The sequence below is a fragment of the Salmo trutta genome, chromosome 1 (genome assembly GCF_901001165.1).
Source record: "Salmo trutta chromosome 1, fSalTru1.1, whole genome shotgun sequence".
NCBI classification, from domain to species: Eukaryota; Metazoa; Chordata; class Actinopteri; order Salmoniformes; family Salmonidae; genus Salmo; species Salmo trutta.
In genome coordinates, this window is record NC_042957.1 from 3,744,460 (window position 1) to 3,755,507 (window position 11,048).

At 40.3% G+C, this 11,048-nt stretch overlaps 1 protein-coding gene across 2 annotated transcripts in view; it reads right to left on the minus strand.

Annotated features, from left to right (window-relative positions):
• LOC115149904 (E3 ubiquitin-protein ligase RNF19A) overlaps positions 1 to 9,101 on the minus strand; it is a 55,174-nt gene extending 46,073 nt beyond the window's left edge. For both annotated transcript variants that reach the window (XM_029692816.1, XM_029692737.1), the window contains exon 1: positions 8,862 to 9,101. The gene's annotated coding sequence lies outside the window, so the exon portion shown is untranslated. The remainder of the gene's footprint in view (positions 1 to 8,861) is intronic.
• Positions 9,102 to 11,048: the final 1,947 nt, after the last annotated feature.

Genomic DNA, 11,048 nt, shown 5'->3' on the forward strand with positions numbered 1-11,048 from the left:
TGCTACATATTGGTGGGTTATTCAAGTTGTCCGTCGTCATCATAGGGGTTATGGAGAGGGGCAAACTGCTGGGGAATCATCTTGCATATCTTCTGGGTGATAGAATCAATTCCCTTGGATGGAGGCCCCCCCCCCTCCGGCTCCGGTCTGACGTCTGTCGCATGTTTTTTGGCTTTCGCTTTTTTAACGTTTTTTTCCCCAGCACGCTTTCATCCGATTTAGGTCCCTGTTCTCTTTAATCCATGTCTATCCATTTATATTTGTCACATAAAATGGCACAGGTGTCTTCCTTCTTTTTGACAGTCATGTTTTTTTTTATACTTTTTTTTTTTAATCCTCCATTAAGGTTACTAAATTCCTCCATCAGCTCCGATATTATTATTATTTTTTCATTAGTGGAGAAATTTGAATTTCTTTGACGTGCCATGATCAGTTGGCTAGCGGACAAATAATAAATGGCAAAATAACGTTAAGTAATCACAATAATAAATAATATTGTACGCTAGCTAGCTTGGTTTATAAACTAGCTAACTACAGTAGCTAACGTTAGCTAACTAATTCGTTTTCTGTCTAGTACTGGTAAATAACGGATTTTATTTCAAAATCAGCCAACCCATGAGAACCTTTACCCATGGAGTTACAGTAGTTATAACTTTACATTGTTATTATTTTATCAAGAAACAGCAACTTTATGGCCTCAATTTGTCAAGTAGGCTAGCTACTTCGTTTCAACTCACGAAATACCTCATGTATTGGTGTAACATGTCACTAATCATAGTTTAAAACCAGATTTAAAATGAAGTGGTGTAATACATCTCTGATTATTTATAAATCTATATTTACAAAATCTAGATTGATGTATTCAATTCCTAGATGTATTTAAACCATGTTGCAGCAACCCACCCAATGACCAAACTATTTAAATCCATAATAAACTGTAAACTTTCAGTAAATTTAACAAACTGATCTCAAATCCAGGCACTGCCAGTCTCTAGTCATATTGAGGATATCCCCTGTGCCAATAAGGAACGGATCCTCCAGACCCCTCTGCAGCGTTTAACTCCCATGGCGAGATCAACAACGTTTGGATGCATTTCAAATGGTCCCCAATTCACTTTATCCTGCATTAGGGCACTGGTCAAAAGTAGTGCACTATATAGGGAACCATTTTGGAGGGAACTATTTGTCTTGGCAGTAAAACCAGAGAGTCAGCAGAATTCCTGCCAGCCTCCATTACGTAATCAGTGGAGTGGTTTTTGGCTTGAGTGCTGTTTTCTTACCTTTGACATGGCCCCTGCTAAAGTAAATCACTCTACTCACTCACTTCCAGGATGAACCCTTTTTGGTTCCAGGTATGTATATATATTTTTTTGGGGTTCCGTGTAGAACCCTATGTGGAAAGGAACCCAAAAGGGTTCTGCATGGAACAAGAAGGGTTCTTCAAAGGGTATCCCTATGGGGACAGCCGAAGAACCCTTTTAGCTTCTAGATAGATTTCTTTCTTTAAGACTGTATGTAGGGACAACAGTAGTGCACTATGTAGGGAATAGGGTTCCATTTGGGACACAGATAGCAGAGCTGATTAGAAGAAGTAGGAAGTGGAAAGCCATCCATCCCCATGACACCATCATCTCGTTATGGTGCAGCAACAAAAAAAAGTGAAGAATGTGCAGGATATTACAGAACACAACATGGGAACCCCAGTCCCATTCAAAATCATATTTTCCTTAACCCCTAACCCGTACCCTAACCCTAACCTTAACCCTAACCCAAAAACCTAACCTTAACCCTAACCCCAGCTCCTAACCCTAAAACTAACCCTAGCTCCTAACCTTAACCCTAATTCTAACCTTAACCTTAAACCCACCTTGATCACATCTTTACTAATGCTGCAGAAATTTGCTTGAAAACATTACACAGAACCATTGGATGTGGTGATCACAATATAGTAGCCATATCTAGGAAAACCAAAGTTCCAAAGGCTGGGCCTAATATAGTGTATAAGAGGTCATACAATAAGTTTTTGTAGTGATTCATATGTTGATGATGTAAATAATATTTGCTTGTCTGTGGTGTATAATGAGGAGCAACCAGACACTGCACTTGACACATTTATGAAATTGCTTATTCCAGTTACTAATAAGCACCCATTAAAAAAAAAAGACTGTAAAAACTGTTAAATCCCCTTAGATTGATGAGGAATTTAAAAATGGTATGGTTCAGAGAGATGAGGCAAACGGAATGGCAAATAAGTCTGGCTGTGTCACGTCCTGACCATAGAGAGCTCTTATTTTCTATGGTAGAGTAGGTCAGGGCGTGACTGCGGGGGTTTATCTAGTTCTATGTTGTTTTGGTTCTAGTTTCTATGTTGGGATTTTTGTATAATCCCCAATTAGAGGCAGCTGGTCATCGTTGTCTCTAATTGGGGATCATATTTAAGTAGTTGTTTTTCCCACCTGTGCTTGTGGGAGATTATTTTGAGTTAGTGCATGTTGCACCTCGGTCGTCACGGTTTGTTGTTTGTTTATAGTTTGTTTGGCTAAGTTTCACTATATAATAAAGATGTGGAACAATACGCACGCCGCGATTTGGTCCGTTCCTATACACAAACGTGACAGGCTGCACAACCGATTGGCAAACGTATTGCAAATTAAGAAATCATGTGACTAAACTGAATAAAAAGAAAAAAACTACACTATGAAACAAAGATAAATGACTAAGAATTACAGTAAAAAGCTTTGGAGCACCTTAAATTACATTTTTGGGAAAAACACAATCTCTGCTCCATCATTCATTGAATCAGATGGCTCATTCATCACAGAACTAACTGATATTGCCAACTACTTTAATGATTTTTCCATTGGCAAGATTAGCAAACTTAGGCATGACATCTCAACAACAAACACTGACACTACACATCCAAGTATATCTGACCAAATTATGAAAGACAAGCATTGTATGAAGCCATGAAGTGCTTTGAAAGGCTGGTCATGGCTCACATCAACATCATCATGCCGGAAACCCTCCCTGATCCTTAACACTGGGGCCCCTCAGGGGTGCGTGCTTAGTCCCCTCCTGTACTCCCTTCTCACCCACGACAGCATGGCCAAGCACGACTCCAACACCATCATTAAGTTTGCTGATGACACAACAGTGGCAGGCCTGATCACCGACAATGATGAGACAGCCAATAGAGAGACCTGGCAGTGTGGTGCCAGGACAACAATCTCTCCCTCAATGTGAGCAAGACGAAGGAACTGATCGTGGACTACAGGAAAAAGAGGGCCCAACAGGCCCCCATTAACATTGACAGGGCTGAATTGGAGCGGGTCGAGAGTTTCAAGTTCTTTGGTGTCCACATCACCAACAAACTATCATGGTCCAAACATACCAAGACAGTTGTGAAGAGAATACAACAAAACCTATTCCCCCTCAGGAGACTGAAAACCTTTAACATGGGTCCCCAGATCCTCAAAAAGTTATACAGCTGTACCATCGAGAGCATCCTGACTGGTCGCATCACTGCCTGCTATGGCAACTGCTCGGCCTCCGACCGCAAGGCGATACAGAGGGTAGTGCGAACGGCCCAGTACATCACTGGGGCAAAGCTTCCTGACATCCAGAACCTATATACCAGGCGGTGTCAGAGGAAGGCCCAAAAAATTGTCAAAGACTCCAATCACCCAAGTCATAGACTGTTCTCTCTGCTACCGCATGGAAAAGCGGTACCGGAGCACCAAGTCCAGGACCAAAAGGTTCCTTAACCGCTTGTACCCCCAAGCCATAAGACTGCTGAACAATTAATCAAATGGCCACCGGACTATTTACATTGACCCCCCCCCCTTTGTTTTTACACTGCTGCTACTCACCGTTTATTATCTATGCATAGTCACTTTACCCCTACCTACATGTACAAATTACCTCGACTGACCTGTACCCCCTCACATTGACTCGGTACCGGTACCCCATATAGCCTCGTTATTGTTATGTCATTTTCTTGTATTACTTTTTGATTTTATTTTGATGTATTTTTTTCCACTTAGTTTATTTACTAAATATTTTCTTAACTCTATTTTTTGAACTGCATTGTTGGTTAAGGGCTTGTAAGTAATCATTTTATGGTAAGGTCTACCTACACCTGTTGTATTCGGCACATGTAACAAATACAATTTTATTTGATGTGTAATTTTGAATTCTGTAGAGCGAGTGTGGAAGAGGTGAAAGAGGTGAAATAATAAAATAAAATATAAATAATTGTCTATCAACAATGATAAGCCACCGGGGTTTGAACACTTGGATGGAAAATTACTGAGGATAATAGCGGACGATATTACCACTCCTACCTGCCATTTTTCAACATAAGCCTACTAGAAAAGCAATTCCTCAACCTAAGAATATTAAAGCTCCCTTTACTGGCTCAAATAGCCGACCAATCAGACTGTTACCAACCCTTAGTAAAGTTTTGGGAAAAATGGTGTTTGACCAGAAACAATTCTATTTCACAGTAAACGAATTAACAACAGACTTTCAGCACGCTTATAGGGAAGGACATTCAAAAATGTATTTTAACTTAATATAATAAATAAATAAAAATCTATTCAGTCTCAAATAAATAATGAAACATGTTCAATTTGGTTTAAACAATGCAAAAACAAAGTGTTGGAGAAGAAAGTAAAAGTGCAATATGTGCCATGTAAAAAAGCTAACGTTTAAGTTCCTTGCTCAGAACATGAGAACATATGAAAGCTGGTGGTTCCTTTTAACATGAGTCTTCAATATTCCCAGGTAAGAAGTTTTAGGTTATAGGAATTATAGGACTATTTCTCTCTATACCATTTGTATTTCAAATACCTTTGACTATTGGATGTTCTTATAGGCACTTTAGTATTGCCAGCCTAATCTCGGGAGTCATAAACAGCACAATGCTTCAAGCATTGCAAAGAGCTGCTGGCAAACACAGGAAAGTCCTGTTTGAATGAATGCTTACGAGCCTGCTGCTGCCTACCATCGCTCAGTCAGACTGCTCTATCAAATCATAGACTTAATTATAATAAACACACAGAAATATGAGCCTTAGGTCATTAATATGGTCAAATCCAGAAACTAGCATTTTGAAAACAAAACGTGTATTATTTCAGTGAAATACGGAACCGTTCCGTATTTTATCTAACGGATGGCATCCCTAAGTCTAAATATTGCTGTTACATTGCACAACCTTCAACGTTATGTCATAATTATGTAAAATTCTGGCAAATGAATTACGGTCTTTGTTAGGAAGAAATGGTCTTCACACAGTTCACAACGAGCCCGGCGGCCCAAACTGCTGCATATACCCTGATTCTGCTTGCACAGAACGCAAGAGAAGTGACACAATTTCCCTAGTTAAAAGAAATTCATGTTAGCAGGCAATATTAACTAAATATGCAGGTTTAAAAAAAATATACTTGTGTATTGATTTTAAGAAAGGCATTGATGTTTATGGTTAGGTACATATATGCAACAATTGTGCTTTTTCGCGAATGCGCTTGTTAAATCATCACCCGTTTGGAGAAGAAGACTGTGATTCGATGATAAATTAACAGGCACCGCATTGATTATTTGCAACGCAGGACAAGCTAGTTAAACTAGTAATATCATCAGCCATGTGTAGTTAACTAGTGATTATGTTAAGATTGATTGTTTTTTATAAGATAAGTTTAATGCTAGCTAGCAACTTACCTTGGCTCCTTGCTGCACTCGCGTAACAGGTAGTCAGCCTGCCACGCAGTCTTCTCGTGGAGTGCAATGTAATCGGCCATAATCGGCATCCATAAATGCCGATTACCAATTGTTATGAAAACTTGAAATCGAGTTGCAGTTAGTTTCAGAGTGGGTAGCAAGGAATAATTTTGTGCTAAGTATTTCTAAAACTAAAAGCATTGTATTTAGGACAAATCATTCACTAAATGCTAAACCGAAACTAAATCTTGTAATAAATCATTTGGAAATTGAGAAAGTTGAGGTGACTAAACTGCTTGGAGTAACCCTGGATTGTAAACTGTCTTGGTCAAAACATATGATACATATTGATACAACAGTAGCTAAGATGGGGAGAAGTATGTACATAATAAAGTGCTGCCCTACCTTAACAGCACTGTCAACAAGGCAGGTCCTACAGGCCCTAGTTTTGTCCCACCTGGACTACTGTTCAGTCGTGTGGTCAGGTGCCACAAAAAAAGCCTTAGGAAAATTGCAATTGTCTCAGAACAGGACAGCACGGCTGGCCCTTGGATGTACACAGAGAGCTAATATTAATAATATGCATGTCAATCTCTCCTGGCTCAAAGTGGAGGAGAGATTGACTTCATCACTACTTGTATTTATGAGAGGTATTGACATGTTGAATACACCAAGCTGTCTGTTTGAACTACTGGAGCACAGCTCGGACACCCATGCATACCCCACAAGACATGCCACCAGAGGTCTCTTCACAGTCCGCAAGTCCAGAATAGACTATAGGAGGCGAACAGGACTACATGGAACTCTATTCCACATCAAGTAACTGATGCAAGCAGTAAAATGTGTTTTAAAAAACGGATAAAATTACACCACATGTACCAGCGGGAACTGTGAAGCAACACAAACATAGTCACAGACACAGACACACACACACACACACACACACACACACACACACAATAGCATACGCACTATACACACACTTAGATTTAGTACTGTAGATATGTGGTAGTGGTGGAGTAGGGACCTGAGGGTACACACTTTGTTGTGAAATCAGTCAATGTTTTGTAATGTTTTTTAAAATTGTATAAACTGCCTTAATTTTGCTGGACCCAAGGAAGCAGAAGCTAATGGGGATCCATAATAAATACAAATAAATAAATACATAATAAATACATAAAAATATATAATATATATAAATACATAATAAATACAAATACACACACACTCGCACACACACACACACACACACACACACACACACACACACACTCGACGGGTTAAAATACAAATGAGCTATTTAAAAACGATGCTGTTGCTGAGAACAGGTCATTTACAGACTCTAATAAGCATAAGTCATTGGCTGTCGTGTCACTCTATCATAATAAACCATAGGCAAGGCCATTAACTCCCTCTTGTCAAAATGCTTTTAAAACTCACATTATCGTATTTCAAATTACATCTAAAGTTAGGTGTGTCCTGCCTCTATACATGCCTACTGTATAACGTGGAGGTTGTTTTGTTTATAGGCCAACGAGAACACACCTTGAACGTGGCTGCGTGTGACAACTGAAAAGGTGTGCGGTGATATCACCCCAGAGAAGATCTTACTGCAGTTATGTAATAAAGCAAAACACATGGCACAGTGCACATGGAAATATGATACAGTAGAGACTGTTAGTCTATCTACATTATTAACCAGGCAGAGCTACAGTGCTTATATTAAACATACATGGTTTGCCATTACAAAAACTCACCGATTAACATAATAGAACATGTATTAAACTAAATCAAGAAACTCTAATCCTTTATGATAAACAATATTGTTATTCTGACTGAGTGAATCATTCCGTTCTCCATTGACATTTGTTTTTATGTGGCTATAGTAGGCCTGTACCGGTTATGCACTAGCTTCCATGATGCTCTACGGTAAAGTGACAGAATGACAGATGGGTTATTACGTAACAAGACCAACAGTCCAGAATCTGTTTGCTCCTTTTTTTTTTAAATGGCACGACAAAAACTGTTCAGGTCGACTAAGGCATAGCCTGTTGTTAAAATGCTTCCTACTCTGCTATTTTATCAAAGCTTTAGGGATAGATAGATAGATAGATAGATAGATAGATAGATAGATAGATAGATAGATAGATAGATAGATAGATAGATAGATAGATAGATAGATAGATAGATAGATAGATAGATAGATAGATAGATAGATAGATAGATAGATAGATAGATAGATAGATTGGGTTAAAATATGCTTGCCCCTTTAACTGTTGAGGTTGGTAAAATAGCGTAGGCTTTTTTTGTGTGCCATTCATTCTCAAGGCTTAGGGATAGGGAGTTATAGACTATAAATGTTTTAAATAGCTTGCTCTCCAGGAGAAAGCAACAGCTCAGGTAGGTAGGCTACAAAGTATGAACGCTGTGACACTTGTTAACCGAATAGGCTACCGAAAGCTGTTGCTATGCAATCACTGGCTAACCGAAGGTCAGTTTTCAACACAACGTAGGCATCTGCCCTGGGGAGCAGACCATGACACCCTAGCTATTAAATAGTGCACATAATTATCCATCCACGGGACAGTGCACATCAGCATTGCGGGTTTTGATGACATGTCTTCAGGACCGCCTGCGAGCCGCGACACACGTCCCATGTCCCCGCGCAGGCCACGTCTCCCCTTTCTCCAAGCAGACATTAATCACTGATTCCCAGTCTAATCAAATGTCGTGGTCCATTTTTGATAGGCTACAATCATTCGTAGCCTAGAAAGTAACGTATATTATTTAATGTCAGATTATATGCCAATGATGTTGTTTTTTTGGGGGGGAGACGCGTGAAAACTTATTTAGAAACGCTTTGAGGCGCATCGAATGACAGGCCTACAATATTGCACCATTCAAAGGCTCGTTTTCTAAACACCGTATCATCACACCGCCTATCTATTATTAACAAGGGGTCTGACCAGCGCACCAGCACTGCAGGGAGTGGCAAGGTTACTACGTAATCCACCCAATTCATAATAAACTAAAGAAATACCTTACATTCATCCCGTTCTACGTCATAACTCGTTCGAAACGAGTGACAATTGACATTACGTAAATAACTATTATATTTATATTGATTATAGCAGGCACCTTACCTCTCTCTCCAGCATGTTGTATTGTCAAGTCCAGAATGAACAACTAGCTCCTCCTCCCCTGGAACAGCAGACCAGAACCAAACCCCTCGCACTGTTCTAAAACATATCTGACCATCAAAGCTTAGCTACAATGAGTCGCAAGATCCCACGGTTCGAGAAATGGTTTTACGAATGACGTTGCGGAGGACATCCCCGTTGTAGAGCGCGCTTCCCGGTTATTCCAGTAGCAGCAGGCGTGTTGGTGGAGGGAGGGAGGGAGGGGTGCAACGATCCGCCTGCCTGCAGGAGGCACACTGCAGTGACATTGACCAATGGGATAACGCAGAAAAGGGTCCCTCTCCGATTCGTAAATATCCCAGCCTCATTCATTCATTTTTAAATGGGTTAAACATTTGAGATGAAGTAATCCACAATTTCAGAAATGTTGTCTAACATTCTGCAATCAACCCGACAGGCTATATAGGCTTAAAAAAATTATATTTTAATTTTACTCAACTAGGGAAGTCAGGTAAGTTATTATTATAAATGTACATATTTATGTAAGTTTAAGGCTTGTGCAACATGGGTGATCTTAATACATTTCCCAACACAGACATTTTACAGGTAACCTTCACAACTAGACACTATTTGGAGTGTTTTCCCAGTCTCCCTAAATGCTTATGAGTGATGAGAGGTATCTTGGATTTTTTTTATATGTACTTGGTGTGTACCAACCATGACGTCAATGGTTGGTCTCTCTGCATCATTCATCCCCGACCCCCCCCGACCCGACCCCCCCCCCCCCCCCCAGCAGTAAGATTGTAGCAAGTTACTTCTAAATACATTTCTTGAATATCACAATGAATGAATCCAGAATTTGGAAGTCAACACTATTGGTTTCTGCTGCAGCTCAAATCAACAACACAGTTGTGGGTATACTAGGTATTCTACATTATACTATAACATCAGTACAACAATGTAGATGTTTTGTTGGCTGAATGTTCCAGGCAGGTCATCTTATGTTTGGGGCAATGGCAGCTGGTCTGGCAGAACTTCATGAGCTGCATGACCTTGGACTCAGACTGAACACTTTGGCTCTTGTCAGCCTCATGCAGTCCTTTTTCCTCATCCAAGTCAGATGATGTTAATAAGCATGTTCCCGGCTGATAGTTTTCATCCAATGGGTCTACGGGATCTGTACTACCAAAACTGGTGTCAAGGTCAGCAGCAGGATTTGTCTGTATAGGACACACGCTAGTCAGTGATTAGCCAACATTTTACTACTTTGTCCCCATCAATAAAACACTCAAACAAAAAAGGTACTATATCTACCCAGTCCCTTCATGTCAATTGATCATGCATACTAACCTTCACACACACACACACACACACACACACACACACACACACACACACACTACCAACCCCCAACAGACAATCACCCATACCATCCCCTCCGTACTAAGGGACAGACATTTACTGAGGGGGGGGTGGTCCAACTCAAGTTTATATATACAAATAAATTACAAAAATGCACCCCCACCTCCCAAACCTAAAAAATATTAAATAGGAATGTACTGTAAGTTTATAGCGTTATAAAGTAGCGTTATTACGTCAACTAATGTCTCTAGTCAGTGAGCGGCTGGCGGAGCGGGGCGGAGCGAAGCGGGGCGGGGCGGGCGGAGCGGGGCGGGGCGGGCGGAGCGGGGCGGGGCGGAGCGGGGCGGGCGGAGCAGAGCCTAGTCGCTAGGCAACTCACAGGCTTCAGGCTGCATGGAGCAGTGGGAGAGAGAGAGGAGCAGCTTTAATTACAACCAAATATTGTTTCAGTCTTTCGCTCCTGTTCTACTTTGTCCAGATGCCAAAAGGCACCATCCTAGTCATATTAAAACAACACATCGTATTTGTTGAATGTTTACATTTTCCGTCTTTCTAAGTTTCATGAAATGGCACGCATTGTGCAGCCAAAGGCACCATCCTAGTAATCTAAAAAAAAAAACATCGTATTTATTGCATATTTACATTTTCCGTCTTTCTAAAGTTTCATGAAATGGCTCGCATTGTGCGTCTTTTAGATGAGGGTTTTCCCGCAAATTGCATTTTGGCAAATGTTAAATGATCTATTCCATTCTCTGCTTCATTACAGTAGATGAGGAATTGTATCTACGATGGAAGAAATTATACACTGAGTGGACAAAACATTAAGAA